The sequence below is a fragment of the Haemorhous mexicanus genome, chromosome 15 (assembly GCF_027477595.1).
Source record: "Haemorhous mexicanus isolate bHaeMex1 chromosome 15, bHaeMex1.pri, whole genome shotgun sequence".
In the NCBI taxonomy this organism is placed as follows: Eukaryota; Metazoa; Chordata; class Aves; order Passeriformes; family Fringillidae; genus Haemorhous; species Haemorhous mexicanus.
In genome coordinates, this window is record NC_082355.1 from 11,193,930 (window position 1) to 11,215,638 (window position 21,709).

Consider the following 21,709-nt stretch of genomic DNA (forward strand, 5'->3'; position numbering starts at 1 on the left):
GTCCTCTCTACCCCTAAGCTGAGATGCTCCTTGGCCTCCTTATCCTGAGGAGGCTGATGGGATCATTTCCAGAGCAATTTTGTCTCATGTGAAACGCGGGCAGAGTGGGATGGCAGCTGAGGAGGAAGTGTTGGTGTTTCTATTTCCAACAGAAAGTACCTAAATGAGTGTGTGAGGCCAGGATTCAGATTTCTGATGCTGGAGGGGACTTGCAATCCCACTCACAGCTGAGCTGTTCTGGAGGACTCCTTTAACTGCTCCTGAGCAGAGTTGCACAGGAGGCCTTGGTGTGCCTGGGCAGGGCTGGGAGGGGATGGGCTGGTGGCTTGGTGGTTAGGGCTGCAGGGAGAAGGAAGACTGGTTAGCAAACAGTCCTCTGGATGGATAAAATCTTCCCTCCTTTGGGCTGTGGTTGCAGGAGTCTCTTTTCCTCTCTGTTCCTGCCCTGCTGGTGTGTTCTGCTCTCAGGCTGCTCGTTCTGGTTCTGGTGCCTGGCTCCCTGTCTGTGTCTGGCTGTCTGTGGTGGAGGGGGTTGCTGTTTGCTGTCCCTCCTGCTCAGGGCTGACTCACTTCCTGCCTTACTAGCTCGTTTGAAACCTTCCTGTTTTCTAACTTCTGACTGCAAAGTGAAGCCCTTTATGAAGCTTGTGAGAGAAATTGTACTGGGCTGCCTGGTGCTACTTTGCATCATTTTCTTTTCATTTGAGCTGGCTAACAGGGGAATATTTTACCTGTTGAAATGCTGCATTCATCTCAGGGAGCACTGTTTGTCTCAAGGGCAGGGTACAGGCAACCTGAGGACTTGTCCCAGGGAGGGAAGCATGAGGGGAGATGGGGGCCAGGATGCAGGTGTGGGAGCAGATCTCTGGCTGCACTGTGGTTTGTGTGGGGTCTGACTGTGATGCACTTGCTCTCAGACTCTTGTTTTCACAGATGTTAAAGCCAGTCACAGGAAAATAATTAAGGGAATGCCAAACCTGAGTAGAACAACTCTGACAGGTTTTAAGGCAAGGGGACAAGCAGTCTGGCTGTCCTGAGGGACACAGAGCAAAATTGCAGGGGCTCTGGGCTGTTCTGGCAGCACCCCAGCCCTCTGTGCCACTGTGGAGCAAAAATCTTCTCTTAGGATAAGAAATATGTGCATGTACATGCACTCATGTACACAAACAGGCTCTAGGGGGAAGGTTATGAATCTCTGCTGGCATTTCCTACTGGGAACATTTCCCAGTTTAGAAAAACATGTCATGGAGGGTGCTGCAGCTCTTCTGTCTTGGCATGTTCCTCCCTCTTTTGTGAGCCCTGTCCAGGAGCAGAGCTCTGGCTTCTGGAGGCTGCACAGGTCATCAGGAGCACACAGAAGAGCTATTTCTGCCATCCCCTCTCCTTTCTGCTACCCAGGCATGCCTGACAGCTCTTCAATGCTTGCATAAGAGGTAGGAGCACGGTGTCCTAATTTATATGCCTGTCACAGTGGGTGGTGAAATGGCTAATCAAATCCTACCTGGCTGGTGATATGACCACAGCCTTTGTAAATGTGCCAAGTGCTATGTGAAAGGTGCATGATTGATAAAGCATTTCCTCAGTTTCTCTGTCAGCTCAAGCTCTCTTCAATGTATTGGTATTAAAGCAATGAGACAGAAATCAGAGGGAGAGCTCATAAAATTTGTAAGTCAATTCAGCTTAAAGAAACCAGACAAGTAGATGCACAAAAGTAAAGAATAATATATGTATGTGTATAAGGCTCTGTATAGCAAAAGACCCACAGAACTAACCTCTCAGGGGAAACAAAGTGAAAGTTGCTTTTAAGAGTATTGAAGGAGAAATTCCAGTTTCTTCAAAAGTAATGAGGATTTTGCTGTAGTTTTCAATGGGACTGACCTTCAGCTCCTGTTGGAATGCATAACTCATACCTCACTGCCTGTCACAAAGAAATACTCTAAGCAGGGATGAAAGATTTATGAAATCATGCATGAAATGACTGTATGTCTGCTCTGCTTTCTGAAGGCTGTATTTTTGTGGAAGATATTTTATATACAGGACATGATTTATCTCTGATGCCTGCATATTTTATTCTTCTGTAAAGATTTTGACTACCTTGGGAGAGATCCTCCCTTCTGGGAGGACCTTCTCCCTCAGTGAAGGAAGGAAGGCAGCTTCTTCTGTTGATGAGGAATACAGTGAACAGCAGTAAAGAGAGCAGAGAAGCTGGAACTTTCAGGTGCTCTGGCACCTGGGCTGTGATTTGGTGTTCTTAAAATGCACTGCATCACCAAGCCTGTGTTTCTGAGAGTGCTGCACTCTGGGCTGTAGTGTTACCTTGTTTGGTTTAACACAATATTGCCTCAAGAGATTCCTGCCACTCAGGCTGAAATCTAGACTTCTTGTCAAAATAGAAATTAATTTCAAAACTTTCCAGATGAGATGCTAGGATGGTAATAAATGTCCTGACTGATGTCAGCATTCAGGAGCAGTGCACAGCATACTGCCAGTCTCTTCCACTCTGTGCTAACTTTCTTTTCCTTGCCCTTCTGTTGGTCCCTGCATTTGTTTCACAAGCAAAGTGAAGAACCTGTCCTGTCATCCTTGCCCTCTAAAGGCCTCTGTAAATGTTTTGGCTTTACTGTTCACTTTCCTGCTTTTGCTTGGAGGATATGCTGAGGGCTGAGGAAAGTGCTGCTCTCACCAAGGGATTTGGGTTCTGGTCAGCTGCTCTCTGCTTGAGGTTATCCAGCTGTGACACATGCACACAATGACACCTTCCTTTTGGGACACAGGAATCCTGAATTATCTTTACTTAAAGAACCAGCAAGGACATACTGCTCAGCAGGGAATGTATTAATTTCATTCAGTGTCTTTTACAAAGAAGTTTTTAAATCTGAGACTAGAGTGAGCATGCATTTTCAAAGTTATACAAGTGAGCACTGCAAACACAGATGAATCCCAGCCTGAGATTTTACTGTTCCTCTCTTCCTGTGCAATGACTCATTCAAATCCATTTAAGCATCCTTATTGATAAGTCTTGCTAGAGCCTTGGCTTCTCTGTGCACAAATGGGACCCAGGGCACCATCTGAGAGCTCAGACAATGGTATTTTTTTAACCCATCAGATCTCACATGCTTCTGAAAAGCAAAATCCCAGTTTCACATGCTTTTGGGATCTCTGTTGTTACATATTTTGATGTGGGTATTAAAATGGTGAGTGGTTTTGTGTCTGAAACCTCTACTCTAGTGAATTGTAACCTGTGATCTGTAAACCAGATCTTGGGATGAAACAAAAGATGGTATATATCTCTGCCCTGAGTATGGGCAGCCTGAACTTCTGTACTCACTAAGAAGAATGTGGTTGTTAACAAGAAATATATTTCAAATTTTCTTTTTCTCCAGGGTAGCTGATAAATAAATGTGCATGCCTTTGTGGTAACCCTTGGGGTGAGTGCAGCAGAAAACATCAGAGCTGTCCTGAAGAGTGTTTGACACAGGTTTTCTGTGCTGAGAGTGTGCTCTGTATGCTTGCAGACATGCAATACATGGGAAAATGCTCCTAGCTGCTTCCAGACTCAGATGGGAGTGCATTTCTTTGTCTTCAGAAGTTGTGTGTGAAGGAGAACCTCCTGGAATATATCCTAGAAAAGTCCCCTGGCCAGGCTGGGATGGAGACAGCCAGTGGAGAGGGTGTGGTTTCCTCTGGGGGAGTCCTCACAAAATACCCATCTGAACTGAAAATGTTGGAGGTGGATTAAATGTAGGAGCCTTTTCCAGGCCTAAATCCACAGGGTTAAATGCTGTCAACCTGTTCTGAGTCTGGGCTTTTGGAAAAAAAAATCTGTCTGATGCCTGGCAAATAGGAGTCTACATGGAACAAAACAAGTCTTGTCACTTGCCAGCTTTGCCAGAAAAGCCCATGGGAGGGGTGGGCCTTGGAGTTTTAAGCAGCTATTCTCTCTCAGAAACAATCTGCCTCATGTCAATGGTGAACAACATTGGAATGGAGTAAGGAATCCGTGCTGCTGCTTCTGCTGTGTTTGTGGATAAATAAAAGTGTTAATTAACCAGACATCTCATTCCACTCCTTTTTAATAAGCTGAACACATGCTCTGACCATCTTGGTGCTGATATGGAAATGTAGATTTGTTTATGCTGGTATCAAACATCAGCCACATTGTTTTGGATGCACAGATGTTAGGCTGCAAGTCTAATGTCTTCTCCTTCAGGGTCTCACTTTTTATTTAGACTTTAAAACTGTATTCAAATGAGGTTTTGACTGAAACTGAATCACTATGTACTTGAAAGCTAAAGAGCTTATCAGGCATCTGATAATGTTTTCAGGATTTCCCCAGATGAGACCGCGCAGTGTACAGACAGGAAGCCGAAGTATCGAGCTCTGACCAGAGCTTCCTCCTGCGCAGCAGTGGGGGTTTCTCTGACTCGAGTCTTCAACTCTGCTGCGTGCCCTGGGCCTTCAAACCTAAAGGATAAATAGCACCCAATGTCCCAGCTGAGCCCTCCGAGCACGGTGGAGGGAGAGCTTCAGCGTGCCCCTTTTGCAAGGTCAGCAAAGCAGGTCTCACCTCTGCTGGGCTGTGTTACCTTCCTGGCTCCTTATCGGCCCGGGAATCAGAGAGGGACTTTCCAGAGCTGAGAACTTTTGAGCTGAAGAGATGGAATGAACCCATATGCAAATCAGTTTTGATTCCCTTCCCTATATAAAGTTAAAATGTTTTTGAGAGAGAATCAGATCCTGCAGCGTGTGGGAGTCCGAGGAGGTTACCTTGAGCTGGCAGTGCCTCTGTCCCTGCTGTCTGTCCGCCCGTCTGCCTTTCCATTGTAGACAACAAAGTGCAGAATAGAAAACGAGAAATGCAAACCTCTGCTGATTGAAGAGGAGGAAGGAAAATGGGAGAGAAAAAGCTGAAGAGTGGGAAAAAGATAAAATAAAATGAATTTTGGGATTCCACTGTGAGTGAGAGCCGAAAAAAATGTAAGCTGATTTATTACATGTTTGTCTTCTGCCTGAGTGCCAGTACACTTTGTATATGTGAAAGGTAATTTGCACATTAAAGATTGAGTCAAAATGTCAACTTCTTCCTCAGTTCCTCCAGTTTTGAATGAGGACAGTTCTGCCGGCTTTGATGGGTTTACATTCTGTAAATGCAACATAATGAATATCAAGTCTTTGAAGTAATTTTGAGTTATGCTAAAGCAATGAGAAGTTTTGAATGATTTTTAAATACTGTTGTGTCAGGGAATCTGCATGTTTTCTAGTGCTTCTCTTCACCATGCAGGAATTTTTTCTCTTGCCCTTCTAATGCTTTTGTGACTTTATTCCAAATCCAGTGGAATTCAGAAATAAAGGGTGGTGGTATTATTATGTGCATTAATATTTTCCTTGAATTATGATTTATATATATATATTAATTTTTTTATTTTAAATCTCTGTCTTAACCCACTTAATAATAGCTATTTAAACAGGGAGAGGATGTGAGTTAATTGATGTATGTATTTTTTTCTTTTCCTCAAATGCTACTGATTTAGAAACTACAACGTTTGGTTGTAACAGAAGAGTTTGGCTGTCCCTGGTTTTCTTTCACATCAATTCTTTACTTTTTTGAAATGGTTTATTTTGATTTTTTTGTATGTGCTTCTAGCTTATCTAAGCATCCAAATTTGCTTTGCAGCATGGAAAAATGGGATGGAGAAATCTCCACTCTTCTGTGGTGGAATTTCCAACAAATTCCCTGTTGGGTTTGTGCAGGGAAGGGTTTCTGGAGTTTGCAGGATAAGGCAGCTCCCCTCCCTTCACTAGAGTGATTAGAGACAGGCAGTTACTCTTGCATTTTTCTGATTACTTTGAAAAATGCAGTTTGACTGAACTGAAATTATTTACAAAGCTCACCAGAGTGCAGCAAACAGTCTTGGGTAAATAATAAAATATAAATTTATTTTAACATTTTGAGAATTAGGCTTTCATTTTTTTTCTTTAAAAAAAATTTTCATTTTTTAAATTTCTCACATGCAAAAATAATAATGGCAAAAGAAGAAGAATTTTTGGTTTTAAGTCAAAATATATTATGTAATGTATCTCAAATGTATGTATTTTATTTTTAGAAAATTTTTTAAAACAATTATTCCAGACTTAGCCAAATGACATTTTTCTGATGATTTCTTACTTTTGGCTAGTGGATTAAAAAATACTAATTGCCATAGCTTTGGTTGCATTTCATCTTCTTCTGGGAGAATGTTGAAAGGAATTTTTTTCTGTGGGAAATGGTGATGAAAATGTGAATTATTTTGATAAAATTTTCTGGTATTTTTAAAATGTATTTTTATCAGTCAAAATGAACACATTATCCATCTTTTCTCAAAAGAGAGGATGAATACCACTTTTCATGATTGAAATAGACTTTGTTTATCACTGTTGAATCTATTCCCTAATTTCATTAGCAAATCCAGCTGCTCTCTCTTCTGCAGCTTTTCAAATACCTGGACTCCATCTAAAAGTGCTTTGGGGTCAGGGCTTCACAGTTCTCCAAACAGTTGTTGGGTAGGCAGGGCCTGGCGTTCTTTGGGAGAGGGAATTTGAGGATTGCCAGCAGAGCAGGACAAAGACCCCGGGTTCCAGGGGGTCTCTTTGCAAGACAGAGGTTTCAAATATATCAGTGACTACTTGGGATGGTCTTGGGGGATTCATCAAGGAGAAGCCTGAAAGAACTGATTCAAAGCTGTATTTAAACCTTTAATACACACGGGGTATCCAAGTCCTTGCTGGCAGCTCTGGTGATCTTAAGTTACTCATGGAATCATTAGCTATAGGCAGCCTACTTGCCTAAATATTCTGGATGTGATCGTGTTGAATCCAAATATTACCTAAATTATTTTCTTTAAAATGAGATCTGCTGAGTTCAAGGAGAGCAAGATGTAAAATTTTGAATAGGAGGTGAGTGTATCCCGGAGGAAAACACCAGGTGCCCATAGGGGAAGCATTCCTCAGCCTTTGTTAATGTCTGCAAACAAAACAAAAATCTTGGACCATTTCACATGCCCCAAAAGGAGCCATCTGCACCTGCAGGCAGTCCCTGGAAGTTTGCAGAAAACAGCTCCCAGTTTTTAATGTTCTAGACACAATGGGTCATGGCCTGGTTTGGGGTCTGGCAGCAGAGCTCAGAGCCCCTGGGCTGAGCCATCCCATGGCAATGGAGCAGGGCTAACTAAGGTGCTTCCAGGAGGGCACAGCTCATTGCCCTCAGATTGGCAGGTGCCTCTCAGCTGGCAGGGCAGCTCCACTCTGCTGCAGCTCTTCCATTGTTCTGATACTACACTCGTTTATTTCAGTGCATTATTGCAACCACGCATGTATGAAAGGTTGTTTGCTCTTTAGAATACTTTACTTTCAATGACTGCAGTATAGTTACAATATAAATGCAGCAACTTATTGTATTTTAAGTGTTTTTATATAAAAAACTTGTTTGAAGAAATCTCTGGCTTCTGATGGATTACTAGCTTTACAGTTGTTTATTACACTGTGCTTCTCCAAGTAAATTCCTTGTTAGGTGATGATAACATTCCTTTTTTAAATAATGGGAGGGTTACAAAAATGTGATTAATTGATGTTGGCCTGTTTGTTTTTTACTGCTTACTCAGAGTGTAACCATTTTTCTATCAGTAATACAGTCTGGTAGTTATGTAGTGACAAATACTGTAAGTACCTGTGTACTTTGAACAGAAGAAACATTGCTGGTACTCTTGAGTTATTAAAAATGTGTAAATTGGGAAGGAATAAGAAATGGTCATCCACTCTCTCCTGTTTGTTGTTTTTTATATCTTCCTATTTTGGGTGTTTAGATTATTTCTGAAACATACTGACTGACCAGTCATTTTGAGCTTGCTCTGTTCCTCTCCATTTATCAGGAATTAGTTCAGCTGAGCAGTTCCCACCCTGCTGGAAACAGCACATATGCCACCTCCAGAATCTGCCCTGGGCATGGTTATCAGATATCCTGACCAAGGCAAGAAGTGTCACTGGGTTTGGGATAGCTCTGTATTGGAAGAGTTGGGACTTTTCCTTTGTCCTTGGTCAGCTGGTGTGAAACTTCTTTGTTTACAGGAGAATTTTATTGCTGAAATTAGAAAGAATAGGAAGAGGCTGAGCAGTTGCAAGAGCTTTAACATCTCAGTTCTCATTGCCCTTGTTAGCACACTGAAAATTGGCTTTCCAGTTCCTTACATTGGGCACTGTTAGTACAGCTGTTACTGCAGCTGTGTCAGTGTGCAGAGTAAGTGCTTCAGACTGCTGCATTCTTCTACACTAAGTTTCATCCTGGCATCTGAAAGCATACATAAAAAAAGCCAGAACATGGAGCCCACAGAAGTTTCTATTTTTCAATACATAAAGCTTGTTGAAATTGTCTCCAGGGCTGTGACTTATTAAGGCTGAGTATAAATGAAACTGTACTGTACTGTAACTGCACTGTAAGTAAATGGTATAGTGATTACTAAAAATAATATTTAGTATTGGAAGTGTTTATTATTGATGTTAGCCAGAACTTTTTAAAAATAGGAAATAACTTTTCATTATGCACTTTTGATACTAGTGTTTTTACTAGCTGTAATGTATGTAGATGGCTGATAGTGTAAACGTTGTTTTTTCTTAGTGATTTATACCTTGTGTGTGTGTATTTTGCCATGTCTTCTTTTTCCAATTTAGTGAAAAAATGCAGAAAAAATCAGTAAGTTCTAGGTAAAAAAATAACATTCATTTAATTTAAAAAATGAAAAGGATATGCAATCATTTTTATCTTCCATGAAGGAAGATGGTTTGTTGCACAAAGTACTGTGTTGGAAAATGTGATTAAAATGGAAACAAGAGAATTGAACCTCAAGATAAGGCAGAGTGAGATAATTCTGCAGCAGAAGAAATTGAATGTTTGTTATTTGTGGAATAGACATTGGGAATACAAATGCAGCTATTTCTTAAAATAAAAAATGCAGCCAGAAAATAACTGGAAGTTCCAGAAAGCATTTTGGGAACAAATGCACTTGTTTCTGGACAACCCAAAATATGTGTTTGGGCTAATCTGATTCATCATGAGATAGGAATTTTTTTTTTTCATATAAGAATTAACCATTCCAGACTATTAATTTTTTTCTCTGTGGTGTGGGAATAATGAAAGTGTCTGTGTAGTTACAGGGCCAAAGGTGTTATGGACCTGTTCCATTTTTCATCCTGAAGGGTTCAGGGGAAAGAATATCTGCAGTTCCTCATCTGGCATTGCCTGTGGTCTTCACTGATATGGGGAGAGCCTGGGAGCAGGGTGTGCTTGGCACCAGTGTCTGATGGGAGCTGCTTGATGCTGGCAGAGCTCAAGGGCAAAGCTTAGCTGGGGCTTTTCTTTCAGCCTGAGCTGAAACTTCAGCCTTGGGTTCTTTGTGGGTGAACATGATCTTTACAGAGCACAGAAGGATCTGTGTGTGAGCACTCTGCCTGTAAACTTGCATATGAGCTGTACTGAGAGGGATTTACAATATTAAAAATTAGGATGTGGGCAGTGTTTGCCTTGTACCTAAGCACCAGAGTAAGGATTTTCTTGTGGATCCCTAATCTGTGGCAGAGCTGCTCTGCTGAGATAGGGAGTGATGGAAGGAGATCTGCTCTGTGCAGAAGGGGGGGAATTGTTTTTGGTGTGAGGTAACCCTAAGGCATGCTCCCCACAGCCCAGCACCCCAGGCAGCTCCTACAGGAACTGGAATTGCTGTGGAGAGCAGATGAGGCTGCCTGTCCTGGGCTGGGTGGGAAAAGGGTGAAATCAAAGAAATGGGTAATCTTTAAATGGAGAGGACCAAATGTTTGGGTTTTAAAGGTTGAGCTCTGGGTTCATGACACCAGGCAGAGGTTTTCACAGTGTGAGGCTGGTCTGCAGCTGCTGCAGGGGATGCTCGAGGCAGATCTGCCCAGTGAGCAGAACTCCCCTGCAGGACACTCTGCCTTTGCAGAGCACAGCCCATGGTCTGCACTGAAATTTCACAGCCGGCACAGCAGATCCTGAGAGGTTCTGCTGGGCTTGAGTGCTTGCCTGCCTCTGGTGCCACTGTGCTCTTTTCTGGCTGTGAGTTTTCCTCTTAAAAAAAAAAAAAAAAAAAAAAAAAAAAAAAAAAATTCTAGAATAGCTTCATCTTCCATTTCACCCTCTTGTTTCAACTACTCAGCTGTCAGTGTAGCTGTGAGACATGTATTTTTCTGCTAGCTGTGGGGAAAATGTATTTAATGAAATAAGGGTGAAAAAGATGCTTTATGCTCCTAATGAAATGGGACCATATTCATATTTTATTTCAAGTTCCCTATCTGTGTTAATTAATTACCACCCATGATGAGCTCATTTGGGTAGTGTCTGGATTTCATGTGAAGCTGCAGTAGATAAATGACTGGTTTAAAAGCATTAAAATCTCACTCTTTGGTTATATGTTTGGACAAATGCAGATGTTTTACTGGAAAGAAAGGTTTTAATGGCAGCATAGAGAATAAAAGTAAGGAATGGTGAGGAGAATGCAGAGAATTTACACATTGCAGTAACTTGATGGCTTTAAGATCTTTATGTTCTTTTCCTGTTAAACCATATTTAATTAAGAAGAAAGCTTATGGAAGAACAGTCTTCAGGCCATTAACATTATTCAATCACTCTAAAAAGGTTTGCCTTTTGGTGTAGCAGTAAAACTTTATAGGATGATTGTCTATTAAGTATCTGTCCTGTAGGAATTGTTAAATCTGGTGTAATAAGATCTCCAAGCTGTGAGGTACTAAGGGACCTTGCTGGAATAGAACAAAATAGTGTTTTTCCAAGAAGGAGATTTATGGCTCATTGGAAAGACTCACCTCCTCACTGCTCTTGCAAAGGCAGAACAATATAATTTTGTGGGCTGTCTTGTTTGCAAATGCATGAATTTAATCCTGGGGTGAGTGGGTTCTCAGTGGGAGGGAGTTATTCCTGGAAGGACAGTGAAAGGATAGAGAATGTCACCTATGAAGCTCATGAAGGGTCAAAGCAGAAAGTGGCATCAAGTTTCTTAAGATGAGAGATAACTAATGCACTGCAATGATATTAAACTATGCAGGCAAACTGAAAGAGAGAATGTGACCTTTTGTTCTACTTATTTAAAAAACCTGTAAAGCAAACTTAACTGGAAAATGGCTGTGGAATTATGAGGATGTGGCCTTCCATGCCTTTTCTTAGGGATTTCACTAAACCATCAGGTGTGCTGCTGCAGAGCTGGACTGTTCTGTCCTCCCTGGGGACACCTGTGGGACAGATCCATCCCAGGGTTCTGAGAGGGAGGGAAGCAATCCTAGAGCATGTTCATCTGCATCCCTGCCTTGGGGCTGTCTCTCTTCAAGCCCATCTCCCTGGGGAGAGGCAGCTCTGCAGGACCTCACCTGGGCATGGGACAGGGGACAGGGGGACAGCAGGCTTGGGGAGCACCCCAGAGCTCAGCTCTTCTGCTCTGGGCAGCTTGGAGCTGCTGCAGCTCTTTAGCTGGGTCTCATGGAGGGGCATTTCATGTTTTCCCTTTCATTGCGTGCCTGACTGTGCCATGATGAGTGCCAGAGCTGTCTGTACCCAGCTGGGGTGCTGAGCCCCCCTGTGCCTCTATGGAAATGCCCTGCACTTTCCATAGCATGGGGAGACTGTCCTTAGAGACAGACACTTCCACCCTTTCTTCTTCCTGACCTCTCTGCTTTAAGATAGGATGTTTTATTGATGATCATGAGATGTTTTTCCTTCTTGGCATTGGAAGAGGGATTGCCACAGAAGAGCAACACTGCTTGTGAAGGTCTTGCTTAATTAACTCAGCAGTGATCTTAGCAAGCACTATTCCAGTGACAAATTCGAAATATCAGACAAGCAAAATTTATTGCTACGGTGCCTTTTTTTGAAGTTGCAGATGAAGTTTTGTCCTATTTGAGGGCCTTAGCAAGATGTTACTTTTGTTAATTTGATTTTTTTTTCCTGTCTCATAGAGTCAAGTGACAGATGGGTAGGACTGAGCTGGGCTGTGGGTACCACACGGCAGTTACTTAGCAAATATGTTTGTTCAGAGGTTTCCCTCCCAGCTAGAGAAACAGTTAAAGAAGTCTGTTTTTAATTTCTGTTGTTTGGTTGACTGGTTCAGCAGCCTGAGAAGACAATTGGAGCTGTAAAGACATGGGCACACTGCTGCCTTTCCTGCCAACACTGCTGGGGCTGCATGTGAGGCTGATGTACTGGGAAAGTGGCATGGGATGTTTGCAATGAAAAAAAACTTACTTATAACAATAAAATCAATGCTAAATCAAAATAATTATATTTGAACCATTATGTTCAGTAAATTTCCTTAAATTTAGTTTTTAAAGCTAAAAGATTTAATCTGAAATCCCCTTGACATCCAAATATTTTATTTCAGACCAAATATTCTTTTCATTGAAACCAAAGAGATTTTTTTCTGAGACCTCATCTCACTGGAACAAAAAGAAGAATCTTTAAAATGTTCTGAATAAACCTGAAATTTTTTTTATAACTTACCCAACACTGTTTATATATATGCACCTAACATCTATTTTTCCTCAAAAATTCCCCATTTGGGGTATGCAGTTTAATGAAACTTGTGACTTCTCTTAGGTTTGCCGGAGGTGATGAGGTGTTTCCCTGTGGGAGAGGTCCCTTTGACCTCCAGCATGTTTGAGCAGTGTTTTTCTGTGGTCCAGAACACCTCTGGGTGGGATTGTCACCCTGGGATGGGGGTGACAAAGCTGTGTCAGTACACAGCCATGCAGCTGTTATGCTGAAGGCTCCTACTTGCCTTTTTGCCACACAGACTCTGATGACTCTGCAGGGCTGCACCAGTGCCAGATTTCCTTCTTTTCAGCTTCTGGGCGAATTATTTTGTTAACAAGATTGCTGAGTGATTCTGGAAGGTTTTACCTCTGTGTCTGTGTTGATGTATTAAAAAAAAAAAAAAAGAAAAAAAAACAAAACAAAGAAGGAAATTTATAACTCACCTCTTTGAAATTCTCAAAGGCTTCAAGAAAAGTGCAAAATGTTTAGTGTTATATTCCTTGGCTGTGCATTTTTTTTTTTAATTTTTATTTTTTTATTACTAGGAATTCTACAGCATGTTAGGGCACATTGTGCCTCTGTGTGTGGCCACTTCTGGTGTCACAGGAATATATAAAATTGCTCATTTTTCAAAATATATATCCTGGAGCCATTATTCTGCTTCTGTCCTACAGTCTGGGAACAGCTGATTTGGCTGCAGTGAAGTTTTCACTCTTGTTTTCCAGCTCCTGGAAGAAGGCCAGGCACTGGAGAGAGCCAGCAGGAGTGTGAGATGCTGCCGTGTGCTGGGACAGCCCGAAAATGAACGTCATTTATTCTCAGCTTTGAGAACTGAATTCCATGGGTTGTAGTTGAATATGCTGTCAGACCCATGGGGCTCAGTTCTTCAGCTTGGATATTTCTGTCTGCACATACACAGGAGATCAAAGGAGCACTTGATCATCCTCTGCCTCTTCTGGTGGTAGCAGCAAGCCGGAGAGGAGCACGAGTGATGTGAATCATTTCAGCAGGGAGGGGTCACTGCAAAGGCCTGGCTCTCAGGATAATTACCTGTGCAGTGGTTGAATCTCTTCTGAGCTCATAGGCTCTGTGGTGCTACCCACTGTTTGATTAGCTTGTTTCTTTCCTCTCATTGTTATCAAGGTTCCATCTGAATCCCTGAGATGGTGTTGGTTGGATGATGGTCCCCAGACCCTGCTGAGTGGTGCATTCTCCTGTGGCCAGCTCTGGTGAGCTCCTTTAGGCTGTGGAACATCTGGACCTCCCTTGGGCTGAGCACTACATTTGCCAACTGATAATCCACTGTACCCTGCTCTCCTGGTACCACTGCTGTGCACTTATTGCCTCATTTGCCAAATACCCATTTTTGACAGAAGCTATGACCATAAAGTTTATTCATTTGCTCCATCCAACCAGCCCACTTATATAAACACAGATTTCCTTTCCTGAGGTTAGAGATGTGCTCCCAAAGTGGTTTAGGGAGTTTCCAGTGTAATTAGTGATGGCAATGTAAGTGATGTTTAAAGGCTTGGTAGCACAAACATCCCTCTGTGGGGGAATTCACTCAAGTCACAGGTTGATGCTTTTTTTTGGAGGACCTATGTTAAAATTTTTCATTTTTCATTCCAGGCATGAGGAAAAGGAATTGTCGTCTTTAAGCATGTGAAGAGTTACAATTAGCAACGAGCTTTCCACCTCTTTCCTGCAGTAATAACACCTAAATTACATTTTTCCAACTCAGTAAAGTGGATCATAACTGATCTTATCCCTGTGCTACAAAGCTCTCAAAAGCATAGGATTGCTAAAATCCCACAGGTGCAGGAAGAGCGTGTTCAGCTAAGTAGCTTAAAACTGCCATGTGCCTTTCATTCTGAATATGTATTTGCACAAAAAAAATCAGATATTAATCACTGTTGCCTGTGGATACAGATGTACCTTCATACTGATATATTTTTTGTATAAATTTTTATCCTAGGGGTTGAAGAGTTTCAATTGCAGCTGTCTGAGATGTATTCTGCTCACCAGTTTAGAGATTACAGTTCTTGAAAGAGCTTACTGGTTCCACCAGCTCCTGCTGTGGGAATATCCATTAAACAGGATGGAGAAACTGAGCAAAGGATGATATTGAAATTTATACTTTTTATTTTCCTCTATCATCCCTGTCAGAAAGAGGAAATGAAATTTGAGGTCAGAGTTGGCAAAATCTTCAAAAGAAGAGAGATCAATGAAACAATGACAGTATGTCTGATGCAGGCAGTGTGCTGGATATTAGATGCTGCAGAGCTTCATCCTCTTCCTTCACTGTGCAGCCCAGCCTCGGGGCAGTGATGCAGCACAGAAGGTGATGGTGGTAATGATAGTATAGGGATAAAATGTTTCTAAAATCATGGGATATTCAGGGGAGTTGGAAAAAGGTTGGCCTTGGTAGGCCCTGGGAAATGTTAGGGTAGGCCCTGGGAAAATGTTGGGCTTTACTGGATCATGTGAAACTGCCCCTGTGTAATCATTTAATGACCATGATAAGTGGTATGATTGTTAAATGTGAGGATTGTTTGGTAATTGGATATGATTATTGTTTAATCATAACAAGGATTATGAGAAATCCTTGAGAAATCAATGATGTTTGGGGGGTTTGATGGAAATTACAAAAACCCATGCTTAGTTGAAATCAATGTATACAATAGAACAATAGAAGTTTAATAACTAATATGTAGTTATATAACAATAAGGGTATAAAAATGTGTTCATCCCAAAACCATGTCAGAGTCAGATTTGGGTCTGTACCTCTGACACCCAGAGCTCTTCAATAAAAGCACCTACATAGAATCATTCCCTGATGATGTGTTTCTGAATGCTAACAGGAACAAGGCCATGGATGAAATCAAGGGATACAGAAGTCTTTGGAGTCCCATCTATGTGACAAAACAAAAATGAGTTGTAAGTAATGCCCTTTTTTTTTTTCTCAAAAGCCTACAGTAAGTCATGAACTGATAATAGCTCTGCTGATGTTGTCTCAGACTAAGTGTAAGTAGTTAAAATGCAGAGGGGTGCAGGAGTCACTGTCATGCAGGCAGAGAGCACATACAGGGCTGTTGTTACTCTGGTGATGCCTGGTGCTTGTGATCTCCTCACTGGAGGGGCCAGGGGGTGCCCTGGCTGGGCCAGAGGAGTGTGTGTACCCCCAGAGTGAGGTTCTTCACCTCCTACAAACTCCCAGGTCACCATGCCTTTGGCAAACTGCAAATGGGATGTCACTACCAAGGATTTGGTGGCGACGTCTGTGTGGTGCTGAACATTCCCAAGTGCATGGAGCTGGCTCTGCCCAGGGGAGACTCAGACAAGTTCTGTCCAGCTTTGGGTTCCAGCTCTCTGAGAATGATGGCCTTTCATGTAGGAAACCTGCCTCATAGCCTGTGTGTAATGAAAAGTTAGATGGTATTTGTGTCCTGAGCAAGTATATGTTCTGATCATAGCATTCATGTGGAAAAGGGTGAAGGAAAAAGCTGTTCCCAGGGTTCATTATCCTCAAGCCTTTTTCCTCTCAGAGCTGCCTGGATGTTTCTGTGCTCTACAGCTGCTGCTCAGTGAGAGAACAGAATAAAATGAGTAGGTACAGAGCTATTTTGAAAGCAGCACTTTCAGCCCTGCAGTGACCAACCATTCCTAAGGCCCAGGCTACTGTGGCTGCCTTTGAGGCTTGCTTGCCCTTCATGACAAAGCATCTTCTTTTGGGATATTCTTGATGTATTTAAACCAGAGAAGTTTTCAAGTCCCAGGCTGTCATACTGACATTGCTGTGCCTTTCCAGCAGAACAGAAAGTATTTTTAGTGTGCAGTTTCAAACCAGTGTAACCTCTGTCTGTCTCATTCTGCTGCCTCACAATATTCCTGTTTATTCTGCCTCACTCTAACTGGGGCAGCCTCAGGACGGCCCAGCCTGCACCTCAGACCCCCAGCCTGCACATGGAGGAATGCAGGGTCACAGAGTTGAAGGTAAAATGACTCAGTGCCTCCTGTAGGGTTCTGTCAGATGTACAGCATGTCAAGGTACATTAATGGATCTAAATCTTTACTAAATCTACCAGCTTCATGCACAACCACCAGAAGTTGAAGCATCACAACTCTAACGACTGCATCTCTTCTGGACGATTTATCTGTTGATCCAAATGTTTCATTCCAAAGTGAAATTCTGATTTTTCACTTTATTTTTCAGTACAGAAGCATTCAGGTGATTTCACCTGAATTTTTTAGTGCTGATATAGATTAAAACCTACATTTTGGCACAAGTAAAGCTTTTCCTAAAAAGATATACTCACTCTATGTCTCTTTTAAACTGACCTATGGCACCTTCTGGTGCTTATTCACAGACCTCACTCTCTTTATTTTCTGAAATACATCAATGGGCTGAATCCCCCTGGCACAGCTCTGGCAGACCAGCAGGGCACCTACATTTTCCAGATGAGCAAACTGAGAGACCAAACACTTTAGATGGAGAAGCCCTGAATTCTCTTGCATGCTTTTTGCTTTTGACTTGTGGTTTTCTGCTTACTGTTCACAACAAACAAATGAGGACAAACACCTACATACTTCTTCTTCTTCTTGTAGGAGCGTGCCCCAGTGCCACCACACTGCTGGTGTGGTTTGCTGCCTTCCCCTCCCTTGACTGATATTCTGCCCCCACTTCTTGCTCCTTGGTCCATCCCTGCCTCTCTCAGGGCATAGCTCTTGAAGAGTTTTTTTCTTTTTCTCCTCTGTATGTTGTGTGTTATCTCTCCTCTTTTAAACAATTTTATTGGATTTTTTTTAGCTCATCCCCCAAGATTCTCTTCTCCTTGCTTCAAGATAATGCTTGAATCTGGTGAAAAAAAGCAAACCTCCTGTGCTGGAGGGTCTGATGAGCTGCTTCAAAAGCAAAATGGGAACAAACAGCAAAGCAGCACAGAGAGAAGAGCTGCAGCAGTCCCTGGTCTGTGGGTGCTGTTGTGTTTCCCTTTGCAGGCGAGGGGAGAAGGTGCCTTTTGGCACTGAGCACTGCTCCCTTTGGCTGCCTCCCAGCCATCATCCTCTCCTTCAGCCTCTGCATTTCTGCCTTGCCCAGGGGATGCTGAGGAGAGGCTCAGTGCAGGCAGCAGGAAGGGCTCTCAGATCATTTCAGCCTCTCCAGACAGTGGCTGTGCATTGCTCATGCCTCTGGAGATGGCTCTGCCCCTCCTGCTCTTTGGCTCTCCAGGACAAGGCAGCTCTTGCAGACCATGGCTCTTCTTTGTGGCTAACATCTCTTTTTCCTTCCAGGAAAATGCTGAGTTTATGTTGGGTTCAGCAATCCTGATGTCTGCACAGCTGAGAGAATTCACTTCCCTGGGAGTGTGAGTGTGCCTCTGCAGCTTTGACAAGCCTCTCCCCTGCCCTGGGGAAGGAAGGAACAGCAGGGCTGGGAAGCTGTGGAGTCACAATGTGCTGACTAAGGTCAGTAGCTTGCAGTGACTCACAATCTGGTTTTCTGGCAGCCCAACCATAGAGCAGGCTGTGCTTTTTTCAATCTTCTGTTTCTTTCCTTGGAAAAAAAAAAGCCTACATCAGAAAAGTTAATGCCTGAAGATGTGCAGGAAGGTGTGACCCACTGACAGGATACATGCACAAGACAGAATTCTCTGTTCATGGGCATCCCTCCCTCCCTCTGCTGGGCTAGCCTATTTTCACCCTGGCAAAGAGAAATTGTTACAACTTAGGCTAAAAAAGATATTTACTAGTTTGTCTTTCTGGTAGCCATTATTTTTTTCCACTTTCTGATCACTTACTGCCAAAGTGGAGAGGGATGTTGGGCAAAGCCAGCTGAACAGTCTTGTGCCAGGATCTCACTGAGTGCCTGGGATGTTTCTGCCTGCCATGAAGTATCTAATTTCTAAAATGAGGGACTTTTCCATATTTTCTTAAAAATTTCTGTTCTGTGCTAAAGATAGTCTTAAACTGCCTCAGTACCCATGAATCATGGAATCATAGAATGGTTTGGTTTGGAAGGAATCTGAAAAATCATCCATTTCCAACCACCTGCCATGGGCAGGGCCACCTCCCACTAGACCAGGATGCACCAAGCCCCATCCAACCTGGCCTTGAACACTGCCTTGAGTACTTAGAATTAGTAAAAAAATTTAATTTGTTAGGGGAATTTGCCATGATAGCTTTTTAACTTTCCTTTTTCCAACTTTCTTTTTAAGTTTTTTTCTGACTTTGTTCCCCTTTGTTTTTGTCTTTTTCCCCAGAATAATTTTGGAGCAAACAAGCATACAGTCATTAGGAAAGGAAGCTGTTTCATTTCAAGATGTGAAGGGAATTTTAAATTACATTGAAATAAAATTACCTTGTCCAGAAGATTTGTCTGTATGGATTAATATCTGTTGCTTGCCTGTAAGCTCCTCTGCTGTGCAGGTGATGGCAGAGCAGAGCAACACCAGCCTTCAAGCATCCCCCCACCGGCAGGAGGGAGGCAGGAGGAAGCACTTCCCCTGTGCCATGGAGGTTCCTCTCAGAAACAGGTCATAGATAGATGAAGCAGTGTGCATAAAACCATTGATCACTGAGATGGTTTCTTCAGATTCATAGTAGTGTTGTTAATAATAATCATTACTTTTTTTAGAAAAACATCCAATCCCAGCCAAGCATTTCCACCTTCCATAGACAGCAATTCAATTACTGTTTTGGTGGAGTTAAATCTCTTGATATTCTGCTGAGAAATTTTATTTTTATTCTTTATTTATTTTTGTTTTATGGACTGGGACACAGGGACATACTTGCCTGAGGGCACAAAATGATTTTACTTGAAGTTTTGAAGGACTTTTCCAATAGTTAACACTACAGGTTGAAAGGAAGCTGGGAGTCTTGTCCTTAGATTAGGCCTCCCCAAACGTGCCCACAGTGCAGAAATGTCTGTTTCCTGCTCACACTATTGCACAGAATGTTGCTCTGCCCGTTCAAGCCAGGGAGAGATCCTGCAGAAGAAGAAACAGCCTCCTGATGCCCAGCAAGCTCTCAACACCACTGGGGGGGGACCACCTAAGTCACAGCCTCTCCTCAAAAGCCTCCTGCCAGTGCTTTACAGCTTCACTAGTTTGTCTCAGTTCCTCCTTTCTATGTGTCCCTGTCCAAGCTCAGGCAAGAGCTTTTCCTGGGTACAGAAATCTGTGGCTCTTGGGGCCTTTTTAAACCCACTGCTGCCAGCCAAGCAGCTCATTGAGAAAGCCCTTCAGAGCAAGCCTAAGCTGTGGCACATCCCTTGGTGCTTGGGGACTTGTACTGGGCTGGGGCTCTGCAGTGGAAATTTTTGTGTTTTCCAGCATGAAAACAAAGCTATTCTCTTGACTGAGATCTCTGGCACTGCTGACAGCATTTCCTGGGGTCCTGTCAATAGAGTGGTATTTTCTCTAAAAACCAGGACCCATATTAAATGTTTCTAAGCTGTGTTTATGAAAATCTTGGAGTCATCTGATTAGGAGGTTGAATTTGGGGAAGCTGGACTCCTTCCAGTTTCCCCACTTCATCCTCATTTCTGTAGGATACTGCAGCTGCTCTGACGAAAAACAGTTATTTAAAAATTTGCTTGTAGCTATGGCAACCTCCATGCACTGTGTTTCAATGGAAAACCTAAAACAGCATCAGAAGTTTCTTAATAGGATATTTATGAAGATTTTAGTCTTTGTACATTTTAAAATTGAAATATTCAGTTTTTAAAGGGGGGGATTAGCAAGATCTCATTAATTTTGGAAAATGCATTTTTCTTGTGAGGGCTGCTGCTTAGCTTTTTTTTTTTTTTTTCTTTTCTTTTTTTTTTTTCCTTTTTTGTTTGTTTTGTTTTTGTTTATGATTCCTCTGGTTGCTTTAACTCTTCAGAGCCTAAGACCTGGAGCAAGTGCCAGCCCCTCCCTCCTGTCTGTGCCTCCCACTCTATCTGGCAGACCCTGGTTTTTGACTGGAGGGACAGGGCAACCAGTTGTGCTGGCACAAGGCTGGAGCAGGGCTGGGGCTGTCAGACTTTGCCTTCCTGTAGTAAATAACTCAGGGGGTTCATTTAGCCCTTTGCCCATTAATTGCCTGTTGTTTGTCTGCTCTGAGAAAAGCAAATAGATGTGATTGTAGTTGGGTTATTTGGTATCTCCACAATATTTCAATATTCTTTCTCAAAGGCACAAACTATCACAGGGTACTCAGTTTGCCTAGGCACAGCCCCAGCAGTATTTAACCTCCCACACAACTCACCTGGGAAAGGTTAAATTTGCAAATCTGCTATTTTTCTTTTGTTTTCTTCCCTCTTCCTTTCCTGTCTGCCTTTACACCTTCAAACTTGTAAGGATAAAATTAAGGAAGCCTTGCTGAAACACACAGTCTGCTGCCCTAAACCTCTGGAGCCATGCTGATACCTTCTGGTGCCTCCAAGGTGTGGATTAGGTCTAATTAATACTGGTTCTTGATCAATGGTTCTGACACAAATGCATGGGAGGGATTTATGTAATTACTGCTGTAACAGCCAGGGATTTTTGCTAGCAGCTCCCAGTGCTGCAGCAGGGGAGTTTGCTCCTGGTGACAGGATTTTTGTCTGCCATAAGTGACTGACTGCCCCATCACTCTCGAGTTTTTGTCCGTTTTTCCTTTTTCCTGGACAGGTTTGAAGGTACTTGTAGTATATAGTAGAGATAATTCGTGCTATATATGCGTATAAAATATTGTAAGATCCAACTTATGTCTTTGACCACCCTGGCTGGGAGCAGAGTCTTACTTCTATTCAATTAGTTCCCGGACTTAGTTAAGATAATATCAAGGCCGCTAACGTAAGAATGAAACCTTCCCTGGCCATGAGTGCCGACTTCCCTGGAATATCTGAGCCTGGGGAGATTGCATCTACCAGCTCAAGCACTGGCACCACTCTGTTACATGTGAAAGAAGGCTATTCTGAGGAAGTTCAGACACCCATCCAGACATCTGGACTGGCTTTTGTACACGTCTGCATCTGTATGGTCCCAGTTGTACATGTGAAGGGACATAAAGGAACCTTCTGTCATTTCTGCCTCAGGCAGAATAAACGGGATATAAGCCAGCTGCATGAAGCAGTTGGAGTGAACCGCTGAGGAGACGCCAGCA

At 42.6% G+C, this 21,709-nt stretch overlaps 1 long non-coding RNA gene across 5 annotated transcripts; it reads left to right on the forward strand.

Moving 5' to 3' along the window:
- Positions 1 to 948: 948 nt before the first annotated feature.
- On the forward strand, positions 949 to 18,949 carry LOC132334231 (uncharacterized). 5 transcript variants are annotated; one of them, XR_009488365.1, is made up of 6 exons: positions 949 to 1,433; positions 4,326 to 13,809; positions 14,210 to 14,921; positions 15,442 to 15,517; positions 17,873 to 18,046; positions 18,841 to 18,949. It is a non-coding gene; the product is annotated as an uncharacterized LOC132334231 (long non-coding RNA). The 5 variants fall into 5 exon arrangements; XR_009488362.1 differs by having other exon boundaries at positions 1,211 to 1,433; positions 4,326 to 4,977; positions 13,306 to 14,921; XR_009488364.1 differs by having other exon boundaries at positions 1,212 to 1,433; positions 4,326 to 4,977; positions 13,724 to 14,921.
- The last annotated feature ends 2,760 nt before the right edge of the window (positions 18,950 to 21,709 follow it).